Genomic DNA, 15,609 nt, shown 5'->3' on the forward strand with positions numbered 1-15,609 from the left:
AAAATAAGTGAGGTGGTTTTAGGTTGAATGGAGGGAGTAATTTATTTGGGGCCCCCTATTATAATCAGTTAAGTGAAGAAGTTTTCAGTTTTAGTCCATCTAAAATGAGCAGTTAGATGATTTTTCTTCTTCCTCCGACCGTTATTCTCTTGGCACTGTTCATTTTCTTCTTCTTTTTTTACAAAAAAGAACCCCTCAATCTTTAAACTTTTCAACAGTAGTACCCCTATAAAACAGAAATTACCACAAGGTCCCTGTAGAATGGACCAACTCCACCCTCCCGAGCGAGCCGGTGGCACACTGTTGCCGCCGTTCCACGGCCATCGCTGCCTGAGCCGACTACTCCTTACATGATGTGGCAGGCGGGAAGGCACTATGTCTAGGCCCTGGAGGTAGGACCAACTCCCTTGAAGCGAAGTCATCGCCTGAAAGAAAATAGATCTCAGAGCCGATGCACTAGCCAATCCAGCACAACAACACCACTTGCACAACACCCTGGTAGCTCCGTAACAACGGCGAGCTCCGCTACAACGAGGAAGGAGACAGGGGACAAAACTCCACTGCATCAGCGTCATCCTTGCCTTCACGCCGACATCTGGAACAACTGAATCCACCGCACCCTAGGACCGCAACCACACCACGCCCCCGTCCTCCTCCACGCCATCGACGAAACCGGCGCTGCCGTGATGGATAAGGATCCGAGAGAACCTTATTCCACTCGGCGGCGTCATTTCTCCATCGCTCGAGAAACCTAGCTCAACCCTAAATGACCTATTTGCAGCCACAAAGCGTAGATCCACGGCCCCCACCCCTCCGCCCTTGGGTCGGCCGGCGGAGGAGGCAGGGACCCACACACTCGCCCGCAACAAGCAGGTGGAGTGAGGGCAACTCCCATATCGAGAGAGAGACAAAGATAGCACTTAAGCGGTTAGTATAAGGCTACTTGTGCATTTTCTTCCTGAGTACGGCCTCCAACCCTGGGCAAAACACCTGCTGCCATCACCCGACGATTGACACAAGGAATTATTTTAGTTGATGGAGTATTAGCAAAATTAAATTATGTAGCATGAGAAAAATCAAATTTATGTACTCTCTCCGATCCAAATTACTTGTCACTGAAATGGATAACCTAGAAGAGTGAGTCCCATAGCATTTTAGTTAAGAGAGATGCACACCTGCATTTCTACCACTAGGCTAAATGTCGATCGACAAACTATGTATCTCCTTAGAGCCTGGGTAATAGTATGGTCAGATGCTGGATATATGATGTTGGCACATCATTTATAGCTAATTTTATAGCCGGCAAGTACAATAGTTAGATATAAATATGTATTACTTTACTGATACATGGCCCATCCCATTCTCTCATATAGTTCCTAGGAGCACGTGCTACACCCGGCTATTAATCTGTAGTCCGCTTCTCTTCTCTCTCATCTTCTCTATTCTTCAAATAAGCAAAAATATAATATTTAATATATTACAGCCCACCTATGTCAACTTATTGTACTTGCTCTTAAAAATTACTCCTCTTGTTTGGCGTATGCTACTCAATCCCATGGATCCTGTTAGAGTAGTCCTTATGGTATACGACTTCTAGTCCAAGTCAGTTTTGTACCCCTACCCCAAATCGGTTTGTACCCTCTTATATACTCTTGTATACCGCACCAAATCAATCAATAAGCAACAGTTTTATTCAGCTTTCATGGTATCAGATACCGGTCCCAGGGTCTAGGGTATGGCTCCGCCTACGCCGCCGCCGCCGCCGCTGCCCGGCTACTTCGAGCGCCGGGCCGCGCTCATCGCCAAGGCTGCCAACGCCGCGGCCGCTTCTCTCTCGGCCCTCACCATAGCTCCACAAAACTACCCTACACCCATCCTCGCCGCACCAATATCTCTTGCCGACACAATCTCCGATGTCAGCCCCTACATCCCCATAGTTCTTGATCTCGCCGCCCACAACTACTACCATTGGAGACATCTCTTCGATCTCCACCTCGGCCGCTGCAACCTGCGCTCGCATGTCGCCGCCAACTGTCTTCCCTGCCCCGACGATCCACAATGGTTGAAAGACGATCTCGCGATCGTTCAGTGGTTCTACACCCGCATCACCACCGAAATCTTCAACATGCTCGATCACGACGGCACCACCGCTACCAACATCTGGCACTCCCTCTGTCAGCTCTTCCAAAGCAACACCGACGCTCGGAAAAACGCTCTCCACACCGAGCTTCGCAATATGGTGCAAGGAGACACCCCGGTGAACCTGTTCTGCCAGCGCGTTAAGACCATTGGTGATGAGCTTCGCGAACTCGGCGATACAGTCAGCGACTCACAGCTAATCAACATCGTCGTTGTCGGCCTCAGCGAAGACTTTGACAAGCAAGCCTCGTTCATACCGATGATACGGCCTCCTCCTACCTTCGCTGAAGTTCGTTCCCTGCTACAACTCGTGGCGGAAACACAAGCTCGCAAGGACTCTCGCCCCAAGGTCTTTCATGTTACGGCTCGTCCTCCTCTGTCGTCTACACCAGCGTCGCCTTCCATGCCGGCTCCTGCCGCCGGGCCGTCCGCATCGTCATCTGCTCAACCGCCCCCAGGCTGGCGCACTAGTCCGAACTACTGCGGCAAAAACCCTATCTACAGGCCGTCGTCGACTCGTTCAGTTCCGCCTATGACATCACCAGCACCGAGTCCTGCACCACCCACCAGTGCTCCATCTGCGGTTGCATGGCGGCCTCCTCATGATCCTTGGACGGGGCTCGTTCAGGCATGGCCCATGCCCTGGTCCGCTCCGTCCGCCCTCGGTGCTCCGCCGGCATACTCAGGTGCCTGGCAACCCGGCCTTCGGCCGCCTACTGGTGCTCCCGGGGTTCTCAACCCCCGACAGCCGGCCAATGCCTATCACGCCGCCCCGACGTATGCTCCTTATGGTCATTGCACCACCGACAGCGGCACCTACTACACACCTCAGTCGGCCCTGCTCCCGACGCCACCCTCACCACAGCCGGCCAATGCCTCTCTCGCCGTCCCGATGTATGCTCCTTATGGTCACTACTCCACTGACGGCGGCGCCTACTACACTCCCCAGCCGGCCCTACTGCCTTCACCATCATATCCATCGGCACTGCTCCTGACGCCACCCTCACCTGCGACACTGAGCTGGGATCAAGCTGCTTTTCTCCAGGCCATGACTAACTTTGCTGCACAAGGAAACTCAGGTACGGATTGGATCTTTGATTCAGGGGCCTCTAGTCATATGTCTGCATCTAGTAATTGGTTATCATCTTTTACTAAATCTCCTTTCCCTTCCATTACCCTTGGAGATGGATCATCTATTCCTATATATTGTGTTGGTCAGGCTCAACTTCCCTCTTCCACTAAACCTCTTTTACTTCGCGATGTTCTAGTTGCACCCACCCTCATTAAAAATCTTATTTCTGTTCGCCAATTTACTTGCGACAATCTAGTTTCGGATGAATTCCACCCTTTTGGTTTATCTGTGAAGGATTACCTGACCAAGGCCGAGATCGCTCGCTTCAATAGCTCCGGTGATCTTTATTCTCTTAATGGAGTTCGTGCCGCCACCCCTCCAACATCCATGCTGGCCTCTCAGATCCAAACCTCAATTCTCGCCATTAAAGTTGAAAAGGTCCATAACGACCCCAGTGTAGGCTTTTTCTCTTGGCTCGTGCTTCACAATAGAATCCCAAGAAAAGTTGGCTCCTTTCAAAAAAAATATGGTTGCCTTGTTATGAGAGGGTGGCCCCACAACTGAACTTATCAACTCTGTTTGGGGCCAAGAAACCTCTTAGTAGGCATTTGGAAGTTTGCATAGTTCTTGGCCTCAATGTATCTATGGCTGACTACAGCCTGGTTGAGATAATACATGTCAAAATTCATGTTGTGCACATAGTTTGGTAGCCTGTGTTGCACTAGTGAGCAGTTTGATGCATGTTGTTTGGACGCCTATATTTGTGCTTTAGGGGTGAATATAAGCAAATCACGGTTGTTTGACTGTGCGTAATGTATTGTTCTGCTCACCCCCTTTCAAATCTTGACGAACTTAGCACTGTTCTACACCACACTTCACAACACATATCAAACATGCACACAATTAACAGTACCTACAATAGCACTTAGACTACATCGTAGGTTTAATAGCTAGCAGTTACATGCTTAAGGCACCAGTTACATGCTTATTCCTAACTGGCGCCTAACTGGGGGCGGACGAGGGGGAAGCCTCGCATCGGGAGGAGCCTCAGATGGGCTAGCCAAGCCGCTCGAGAGATCACGGCCTGTTTTTTTTTCTGCTTTCTGTTCTCTTTTTTGCTTTATTTTTGTACTTTTCTTTACACTTTCAAATATTATATGTATTACAAAAAGCACTCTTCAAAAATACTTGAAAATGTTGAATAAGTACTAAAAATGTTAAATAAGAATTTGAAAAATGTTGAACAAGTATTTGAAAATGTTGATAAGTATTATAAATGGTGAACAAGTATTTGAAAAATATTGAATAAGTATTATAAAATATTGAACGAGTATATGAAAAATGGTGGACAAGTATTTGAAAGTGTTGAATAAGTATTAAAAATATTGAACAAGTATTTCAAAAATGTTGAATAACTATTAAAAAATGTTGAATCATTTTTGGAAAATCTAGGAAAATTATTTCAAAAAATGTTGAATAAGTACTAAAATGTTGAACAAGTGTTAGAAAAATGTTGAATAAGCATTCAGAAAGTGTTAAAAGTTTATACAAAAATGTTGATCACTTATTCAAAAATGTTTTTGACACATACAAAATTGTAGAGTGAAAATGAAAACAAACATAAGAAAAAACAAATGAAAAACAAAAAATACAGAAGAAAAAATAAAACCAAACAAAAAATGGAGAAGAAAAAGGAAAACGAAGCAAAAATGAGAAGAAAGGGGAAAACCAAACAAGAAACAAAATAGAAAAAATAAAAAAGGAATGAAAAATAAAAGCAAAGAATCAAAATCCAAAAAAGAATAGAAAATATTTAAAAATAGAGAAGAACAAAGAAAATAAATAAGAGAAACGAAGAAAAAACCGGGCTCAAATGGCCTCAAGTAAGGCGGCCCCAAGTACTTACCACGAATCAAACCTGGATGCAGTGGCTAGAAGCGCGCCTAACAATCCTGGTGACCGGCAACTCGCTTAAGGCGACAAATAGTTGTTGTGCCTAACTGGCCCCTATGGCTGATCTCCTCGCCAACGCAACGAGCCGGCCCAAGAGGGGTCTCTTCCAAGCAGCTGTTTGGGAACCTTTTAGAAGCCTCCTTCCTTTTTTGGGTTGGTTATTTTGGTTCTTGTGTTTCACTAGTTTCGTTCAGTCCCGACAGCGGGGGTGTTGCATCACCGAAATATGTCAACTACGAGTGTGTGTGTGTGTGCTTTTTGTTCTGCACAAGATGACTGGAAGCATGCATTAATAGATTGTGTGATGGCTCGAAGTGTTTGGTCTCTTTGCTCGGAGGAAACAGTGGAGACAATGATTGATAATTTGTCCCTCGATGCAAAAAAACTGGATTTTCACTATGCACGACTCGCTGCCACATGCGGAATTTATATGGATGGTGGTGACCCTATGGGCAATCTAGCGAGCAAGAAGGAGAGCTATACACGAAGATATTTTTGATAGTCTTTTTTCTACTAACTCTTTCATAACCTGTTACTTGAGGGATTTGGAGATGTTAGATAAAGGAGTTAGGGGAGGACCGAAGCGGGCCAGCGTCAGACAATCTTCGTGGTTATCCCCGCCCGAGGGTCATGCGAAGATGAATGTGGACGCTGCAGTGTCCATGGAAGGGGAGTGTGGTGCAGTGGGAGTGGTGTGCCGAGACCACAGTGGAAGATTCTTGGGTGCTTCGGCTCTAAAACTCGAGTTCATTACTGATGCAAGTACACTGAAGGCGATAGTTATACGGGAATGTGACGCCCTCGATTCAGTCGTACACTAATCATACACGCAAATGTGTACGATCAAAATCAAGGACTCACGGGAAGATATCACAACACAACTCTAGACACAAATTAAAATAATACAAGCTTTATATTACAAGCCAGCACTACTAGGAAAAACCTTATACACATAATCTTAGCAGCAGCGCGGCATAAAAAGAGGCGCTGCTACTAATTAGTAGCAGCGCGGTTACGGAAAGCGTGCTACTGGTGCAAATTTAGCAGTAGCGTGTGATGTGTAAACCGCGCTGCTACAAAAATCCACCGACAGTACACAATGACCTAAGTTTACCAGTAGCGCGGTGTCAGGAAGCGCGCTGCTGCTAATGCCATAGTAGTAGCGCTCTTTTTAGTTACGTCGCTGCTGCTAATTTTGAAATTGTCCACACGGTTGGCCCGTTTAGCAGTAGCGCGTGATAGGAAAGCGCGCTGCTGCTACGCTCTTAGCAGCAGCGCACTTTTGCTCCCGCGCTACTGCTAAGACGCAGCACCCACCACCTTTTTCCACCTCTCCCTCCCCATCTCCTCTCCTTGCTTTCCCCTACCTCCCACATCCTCCCTCTCTCACTCTTCTTCTTCCTCAATACGTCTCCCCCCATTACTCTCCCTCTTCTACCTACCTTTCTCTCTCTTCATTACTCCTAGCTATAACTACACCACCTCCATTAATGCATCTCCTTTCTCTTTTTCCTTCCCCCTCCACTAGTTGAAATTGTCTCCTCCCAAATTAGGTAGCTAGGTAGACGTAGCATTTAGTTAAGTGACCTATTTGCCCCTAACTACATCTATCTTTGTCAAAAAAAGCTTTGTGCACTTTTGATCTCCCTACAACATCATCTCCACCGTGTGCTCGATCTCGAGATAGAGGTGATTAAAATTTCATGCTTTTGCAAAATGGAAATATGTTTATGTGTGTGTGATATGTTTATGGACATTTTGTGTGTGGCATGAGTTGACGCCAAATTGTGCTTTGAGTTGCCTATGTTTTGCCGAAATGTCGATTTATTTCCGTTTTGGCGAATTCGGGGCAAACTCTAGATCTATATATGTCCTATTTTAAGGAATGTCATGCCGAATTTTTGTATGACTTTGATGAATGCACGCATTTTTATAATCAATTTGTTTATTATTACCGTGCAGAGTTGATGATGGTCAGTGGAACGATGGTGAACAAGTGGTTGCGGTCAGCGGTGCAGGACATGAAGGAAAATAACCTGACAGAGGTTTTATTCCGTGTCGAAAATGCAAAGGAATAGTTTGGCTCGACCCCCATGACGATGGTCGTGTCGAAGCGCACCTGCTCATGACTGGTTTCATGGATGGCTATACTCGGTGGATAATTGAAGATGAGGATGATGATGTTGAGGATGCCGACGGGGCAGGCAATGATGACACGGGGCAAGACGAAGAGATGATCGATAATGGCGGCGGGGAAGAGGCCGGACATGGCGGCGGAGAAGGGGCCGGACATGGCGGCGGAGAGAACGACATGGACTCCACGCAGCAGAGTTCGTCGGTACTAAGTTCAATCGTGCGGGACCCTCATGTTCAAGCATTGCTTCGCAAGGAGACGAGTACTGAGAGAGCTGCTTCTAGAGAGGAGGCTAAGCTGGAGTAACTGGTGGTAGACTCGAACACTCCATTGTATGATGGTTGCAATCCTGAGGTGACCCGCTTGAGTTTCACGCTCCAACTCCTGAAGACGAAGGCTAAAAACAAATGGACCGACACTAGCCTCGATGAGCATCTCAAGTACCTAAAGGATGTTCTTCCCGCGGGTAATCTATGTCCTAGTAGTGTTGATGAGGCCAAGAAGATCGTGTGCCCTCTTGATCTGCCACACGTTAGATACCATGCATGCATCAACAATTGCATAATTTATCGGAAGGAGCACGCGAAAAAAACAAGCTGTCCGGTGTGCAATGCTTCTCGATACAAGAAGGCTGGGAAGAAATGTCCCCAGAAAGTGGTATGGTACTTACCGATCACTCCCCATCTCCAGAGGTATTTTGTAGATCCCAAGGAAGCAAAGCTAATGCGCTGGCACGCGGAGAGGAAGAAGCCCGACGATGGAGATGATCCGAAGCTGAGACACATCAAGGATGGAAGCCAGTGGAGAGCGTTGAACAGCTTCTATCGGTATTTTGGATGTGATGCAAGGAACATCGTGCTCGGTGCGTGTACCGATGGCATGAATCCGTTTGGCAATTAGAACACCAACCATAACACATGGCCCGTGTTTGTATGGATGTACAACCTCCCCCCTGGTTGTGCATGAAATCGAAGTACATTCACGTGAGCATGCTTATTCAAGGGCCAAAACAACCAGGAAATAATATTAATTTGTATCAGGGGCTACTTCAAGAGGAGTTAGACACGTTATGGAAAACACCGGCCAAGACATGGGACGCCAGCAAAGGCGAGTATTTCAACATGAGAGCCGCGCTGATCACGACAGTGCAAGACTATCTCGGTTACGGATATGTGGCAGGCCAGGTGTGCCATGGATATTGCGGATGCACGTGGTGCATGGATGATACGACGTCTCAGCAGCTAACGTCAAGGAAAGATGGCGGGTCTGGGAAAATCGTGTACATGGGGCATCGAAGATGGCTCGAACAGGACGACCCGTGGAGAAACAGTGGAGATCTATTCAATGGTCACGCTAAGCATCGAGGACCTCCACGTAAGCGGCGCGGTGCTGAAATCGATGAGCTGTTGAAAAACTGGAAGGAGTGCCCCGCGTCGGGAAAGATGATGAGAAAGGCGCCGGAGCCGCTGCTGAAGGTATGGAAGACGAGGTCTGTGTTCTGGGACTTGGAGTACTGGTACAAACTCGATACACCTCATTGCCTTGATCAAATGCATATCTGTAAGAATGTCCTTAAGAGATTGCTCGCAACACTGATGAACATGTTGGATAAGACCAAGGATGGGCCGAAGGCAAGAAAAGACTTGCAAGATTTGAAAATCAGGGAAGATCTACACATGCCGCCCCGTAAAATGTCAGACGAGACAGAGACGGAGACAGAGGCACGGGAGAAGAAGGGCAAGAAAATAAAGAAAGAGGATTATTGCCCCCCTTCTTGCTTCACCTTAAGTTAGGTTGTGATCCATCAATTCTTTAAGTGCCTTACCGGAGTCAAAGTTAGTTCCGGTTACTGTGGCAAGATAAGCAAATATCTAAACACGGACAAGAAAAGGTTCAGCGGGATGAAGTCCCATGACTGTCATGTGATGATGACGCAGATACTACCTGTTGCCCTTAGAGGGATAATGGACAAGCACGTCCGTGACACGCTTATTGGTCTCTGCAACTTTTTCAACGTCATCTCTCGAAAGTCGATCAGTGTGAAGCAGCTCCGAAGGCTACAGGAAGAGATTGTTGTGATACTGAATGAGCTTGAGATGTACTTCCCGCCCGCGTTCTTTGACGTCATGGTGCATCTGTGTGTCCATATTGTGGATGACATAATAGACCTGGGGCCGTCATTCCTGCACAACATGATGTCGTTTGAGAGGATGAATGGGATCATCAAAGGATTCATTCGTAACATGTCCCGTCCGGATGGAAGCATCGTCCAGGGCTATTTGACACAAGAGTGCATCTCTTTCTGTGAGAATTTTCTATATGGCGCAGACCAGCCACCTGGTGTTAGTGTTGGTTTGCCCGTTAACAAGCACGATGGGAGGCTTGAAGGAGAAGGTCACTGCAACGGTCGCACGGAATTGCACGTGGCATACTCAGATCGACGCAGCGACTTTGACAGAGCAAACTTGGTAGTGCTACAACATCTAGACGAGGTAGATCCTTTCGTGGCACTGCACAAAGAAATTATCGCAAAAAAGTATCGTGACCGGGGGGTATGCAAGAGAGACGCCGAAGTTACTAGAGAGCACAACTCCACTTTCCTGCATTGGTTCAAAGAGCATATTATTGCTAATCCCCCGGAGGAGGGCTCTAAGGATGGATTGCTCATATACGCCTTAGCACATGGCCCCTCGCCCAACCTCGTAACCTATCAGGCATATGATATCAACGGATACACGTTCTACACGGAGGCCAAAGATATGGACATTGATCATCAGAACTCAGGGGTGACGATGGAATGCATGACCGGCAGCGACAACGGCGCAACTGAACGATTTTATGGAAGGGTCGAGGAGATCTGGGAGCTTGACTACTCTTGACTGCACAACACGACGATGTTCCGTGTCAGATGGGCTAAGAATGTCGAAAGAGAAAACCGGATTTTCACTACCATGACTATACCCGACGCCAAGAGCGCTACCGTGAACGCTATCGCAAAAAACGAGCCATGGGTACACGCTAAGCACGTGCCGCAATGCTTCTTCATAACCGACCCATGCAATCCCAGTCGTGTTGTCATGAGGAGAGGCAAAAGGAACATCATTGAAATGGATGGAATCGCCAACGAGGAAGACTATGATCAGTACGACAACCCAATGAGGGAAGATGACGATGGTGATGAAGTATACGTCAAAAGAAGAATCAATACTACATTACCTAAGAAAAATTGTACTCCATGGAAAAGGCAAAGTCACAATGAGGGGCTCAATTATTCTTCGACGAATAAGAAGGGAAAGAAGCTGACTCAAAAACGAAAACGTCAGCGCTGAGGAATCGGTCAAATGATGTAATATATATATATATATATATATATATATATATATATATGTTCCTATTTTGTATACACACTTAGCCATTATTATGCATGGGTCCAATGATGTAATATATATGTTCCTATTTTGCATACATATTTAACCGTCAAATGATGCAATATATATCGCCTTCCCTTCGTTCACTGCTCTCGGGAAAAAAAGAAAAGTGAGAAAAATAAAGGAATAGAAAAAGGGAAACTAGTTATAGCAGTAGCGCTTTACTGAAAAAGAGCTACAGCTAGTCAAGGTAGCAGTAGCGGTTTCTGTATAAAACCGCTATAACTGCCTTTAATAGTAGTAGCGCGTTTTGTCTAAACGCGCTACTGCTACGTCCACTTAACCCAAAATTCTCACTTTCCCTGTTTCATCCCGCCTCTTTTCCCCCAAATCCCCACTCTCTTCCCCCCGTCGCACCGCCGCGCCCGACCCGGCCCCGGCGCTCGCCCCCGACCCAGGCGCTCGCCCCCGACCCGTCGGCCCTTGCCTCCATCCTCTGCTTCCTCCCCTCCCAACCTCGGCCGTCATCGGGCCTGCCTCCTCGCCCCTGCACCCTTTGTAAACCACCCCCCCTCTCTCTCTCTCTGCTAGCTAGGGTTCTTCGGTTAATTTACTTAGGTTTTAGTTATGTTAATTAGGTTATCTATTTAGTTATGAATTTAGATAGGTTTCAAAACTAGCTGAATTTATATGCAAATCTGAACTGGACATGTGATATGTGGATATGTCATGTTTTGGACATGTCGTGTTTTGGTAAATGATCCGAGTGGCCTATGCTACGCCGGAATGTTGATTCATTTCCGTTCCGGTGAATTTCAGGCGCTCGATATGTCCATTTTTTAGCAAAGATCATGCCGAAATTTCCCATGAATAAAGGCATGATTTGTGCTACATAGTTGGCATATCGAGTGCTGGCACATAGATTTCTTTTTTATGTCATTTCTCATTTATTCATACTTTTAGAAATAAATGAGGACACTTAATCATAGGAAACATGTCGAACAACGAAGAAACTGGGCCTTCTGACCAAGATGCATACGAGATGGATTATCAGGGTGAACAAGACTACCTCGACTTTTTGACTGCTAAGCAAGGTTTGCAGGTCCGCCTCGATGATGGTACTGACGCCGACATCGACACCGACGGCGCCGGCACCGATGGCGGCGCCGAGACTGGCGGGGAAGATACCGGCGGGGAAGGTACCGGCGCCGATGCCGCTACCGAAAAGAGGAAGCATAAGAAGCAGAGGATACGAAAACCTAACAAACTAGGGATTGGACGACTTGTGATCACAAAGATGGCACCTGGCAAGTTTGAGCCGTTAGAGCCGGAAGAACCTCGCAAGTGCTATGGGAACCAAGTAGGATGCATCCTACGGGAATGCGCGAGCATCAACGACGATGACTTAAGGAGTAAAGAACATTTGACGCAGTTGCTCCTAACGAAGTTGCACAAGAGATTCAAGTTCCCCGACCGGGATGATAACATAGAACAACCGTGGGATGATCCGAAAATGAAAAAGATTAACAATCACGCCATGGGCATGTTCACCAATGATTTGGCCTCCTGGAAAGGGAGGGTGAAACGAGCTATTGATGCTGAGGAACCCCTGTCCAAGATTCTGGAGGAAAATCTGACACTTACGGAAGAGGAGTTCGAAAAGTTTAAGGACACTTGCGCTACCGAGGACGCCAAGGCTAAGGCTGCGAAATTCAAGAGCCTTCAGCAAAGGAACACGGGGAAGCATCGCCTCGGAAGCCATGGCTACCTCGATAAAAGGCCCATATGGGATAAGGAGGACGCGGAACGTGAAGCCGCGGGTCTCCCATGTTGGAAATATGCCCTAGAGGCAATAATAAATTGATTATTATTATATTTCCTTGTTCATGATAATCGTTTATTATCCATGCTAGAATTGTATTGATAGGAAACTCAGATACATGTGTGGATACATAGACAACACCATGTCCCTAGTAAGCCTCTAGTTGACTAGCTCGTTGATCAATAGATGGTTACGGTTTCCTGACCATGGACATTGGATGTCGTTGATAACGGGATCACATCATTAGGAGAATGATGTGATGGACAAGACCCAATCCTAAGCCTAGCACAAGATCATGTAGTTCGTATGCTAAAGCTTTTCTAATGTCAAGTATCATTTCCTTAGGCCATGAGATTGTGCAACTCCCGGATACCGTAGGAGTGCTTTGGGTGTACCAAACGTCACAACGTAACTGGGTGACTATAAAGGTGCACTACGGGTATCTCCAAAAGTGTCTGTTGGGTTGGCACGAATCGAGACTGGGATTTGTCACTCCGTGTAAGCGGAGAGGTATCTCTGGGCCCACTCGGTAGGACATCATCATAATGTGCACAATGTGATCAAGGAGTTGATCACGGGATGATGTGTTACGGAACGAGTAAAGAGACTTGCCGGTAACGAGATTGAACAAGGTATCGGGATACCGACGATCGAATCTCGGGCAAGTATCGTACCGATAGACAAAGGGAATTGAATACGGGATTGATTAAGTCCTTGACATCGTGGTTCATCCGATGAGATCATCGTGGAACATGTGGGAGCCAACATGGGTATCCAGATCCCGCTGTTGGTTATTGACCGGAGAACGTCTCGGTCATGTCTGCATGTCCCCCGAACCCGTAGGGTCTACACACTTAAGGTTCGATGACGCTAGGGTTGTAAAGGAAGTTTGTATGTGGTTACCGAATGTTGTTGGGAGTCCCGGATGAGATCCCGGACGTCACGAGGAGTTCCGGAATGGTCCGGAGGTAAAGATTTATATATGGGAAGTCCTATTTTGGTCACCGGAAGAGTTTCGGGGTTTATCGGTAACGTACCGGGACCACCGGGAGGGTCCCGGGGGTCCACCAAGTGGGGCCACCAACCCCAGAAGGTTGCGTGGGCCAAGAGTGGTGAGGGACCAGCCCCTTAGTGGGCTGGTGCGCCTCCCACAAAAGCCCATGGCGCCTAAGAGGTGGGAAAGGGGCAAACCCTATTGGGATATGGGCCTTAGGGCCCATATTGGTGCGCCTCCTTCTCCCATCCCCTCTTGGCCGCCACCCTTGTTCCCCATCTAGGGCTGCCGCCCCCCCTAGGGGTGGGAACCCTAGAGGGGGCGCAGCCCCTCCCCTTCCCTATATATATTGAGGCATTGGGCAGCCCACAACACGCGATTCGATCTCTCGTTGGTGCAGCCCTGCATCTCTCTCTCCCTCCTCTTCTGTGGTGCTTAGCGAAGCCCTGCAGGATTGCCACGCTCCTCCATCACCACCACGCCGTTGTGCTGCTGCTGGATGGAGTCTTCCTCAACCTCTCCCTCTCTCCTTGCTGGATCAAGGCGTGGGAGACGTCACCGGGCTGCACGTGTGTTGAACGCGGAGGTGCCGTGCGTTCGGCACTTGGTCATCGGTGATTTGAATCACGACGAGTACGACTCCATCAACCCCGTTCACTTGAACACTTCCGCTTAGCGATCTACAAGGGTATGTAGATGCACTCTCCTTCCCCTCGTTGCTAGTCTCTCCATAGATAGATCTTGGTGACACGTAGGAAAATTTTGAATTTCTGCTACGTTCCCCAACAGTGGCATCATGAGCTAGGTCTATTGCGTAGATTCTATGCACGAGTAGAACACAAAGTAGTTGTGGTCGTTGATTTTGTTCAATATGCTTGCCGTTACTAGTCTTATCTTGATTCGGCGGCATCATGGGATGAAGCGGCCCGGACCGACCTTACACGTACTCTTACGTGAGACAGGTTCCACCGACTGACATGCACTAGTTGCATAAGGTGGCTAGCGGGTGTCTGTCTCTCCTACTTTAGTCGTATCGGATTCGATGAAAAGGGTCCTTATGAAGGGTAAATAGCAATTGGCATATCACGTTGTGGTCTTTGCGTAGGTAAGAAACGTTCTTGCTAGAAACCCATAGCAGCCACGTAAAACATGCAAACAACAATTAGAGGACGTCTAACTTGTTTTTGCAGGGTATGCTATGTGATGTGATATGGCCAAAAGGATGTGATGAATGATATATGTGATGTATGAGATTGATCATGTTCTTGTAATAGGAATCACGACTTGCATGTCGATGAGTATGACAACCGGCAGGAGCCATAGGAGTTGTCTTAATTTATTCATGACCTGCGTGTCAACATAAACGTCATGTAATTACTTTACTTTATTGCTAAACGTTAGCTGTAGTAGTAGAAGTAATAGATGACGTGACAACTTCATGGAGACATGATGATGGAGATCATGATGATGGAGATCATGGTGTCATGCCGGTGACAAGATGATCATGGAGCCCCAAGATGGAGATCAAAGGAGCTATATGATATTGGCCATATCATGTCACTACTATTTGATTGCATGTGATGTTTATCATGTTAATACATCTTATTTGCTTAGAACGATGGTAGTAAATAAGATGATCCCTCATTAAAATTTCAAGAAGTGTTCTCCCCTAACTGTGCACCGTTGCTACAGTTCGTCGTTTCTACGCACGCCGTGATGATCGGGTGTGATGGATCCTTACGTTCACATACAACGGGTGTTGACGAGCCTAGCATGTACAGACATGGCCTCGGAACACATGCAAAACACTTAGGGTTAACTTTACGAGCCTAGCATGTACAGACATGGCCTCGGAACACAGAAGATCGAAAGGTCGAGCATGAGTCGTATAGAAGATACGATCAACATGAAGATGTTCACCGACGTTGGCTAGTCCGTCTCACGTGATGATCGGACACGGCCTAGTTAACTCGGATCATGTAATCACTTAGATGACTAGAGGGATGTCTATCTAAGTGGGAGTTCATAAGATGAACTTAATTATCCTGAACATAGTCAAAAGATCTTTGCAAATTATGTTGTAGCTCGCGCTTCAGTTCTACTGTTTAGATATGTTCCTAGAGAAAA

The sequence above is a fragment of the Triticum urartu genome, chromosome 3A (assembly GCF_056163025.1).
Source record: "Triticum urartu cultivar PI428250 chromosome 3A, HENAU_Tu73, whole genome shotgun sequence".
Taxonomy (NCBI): domain Eukaryota; kingdom Viridiplantae; phylum Streptophyta; class Magnoliopsida; order Poales; family Poaceae; genus Triticum; species Triticum urartu.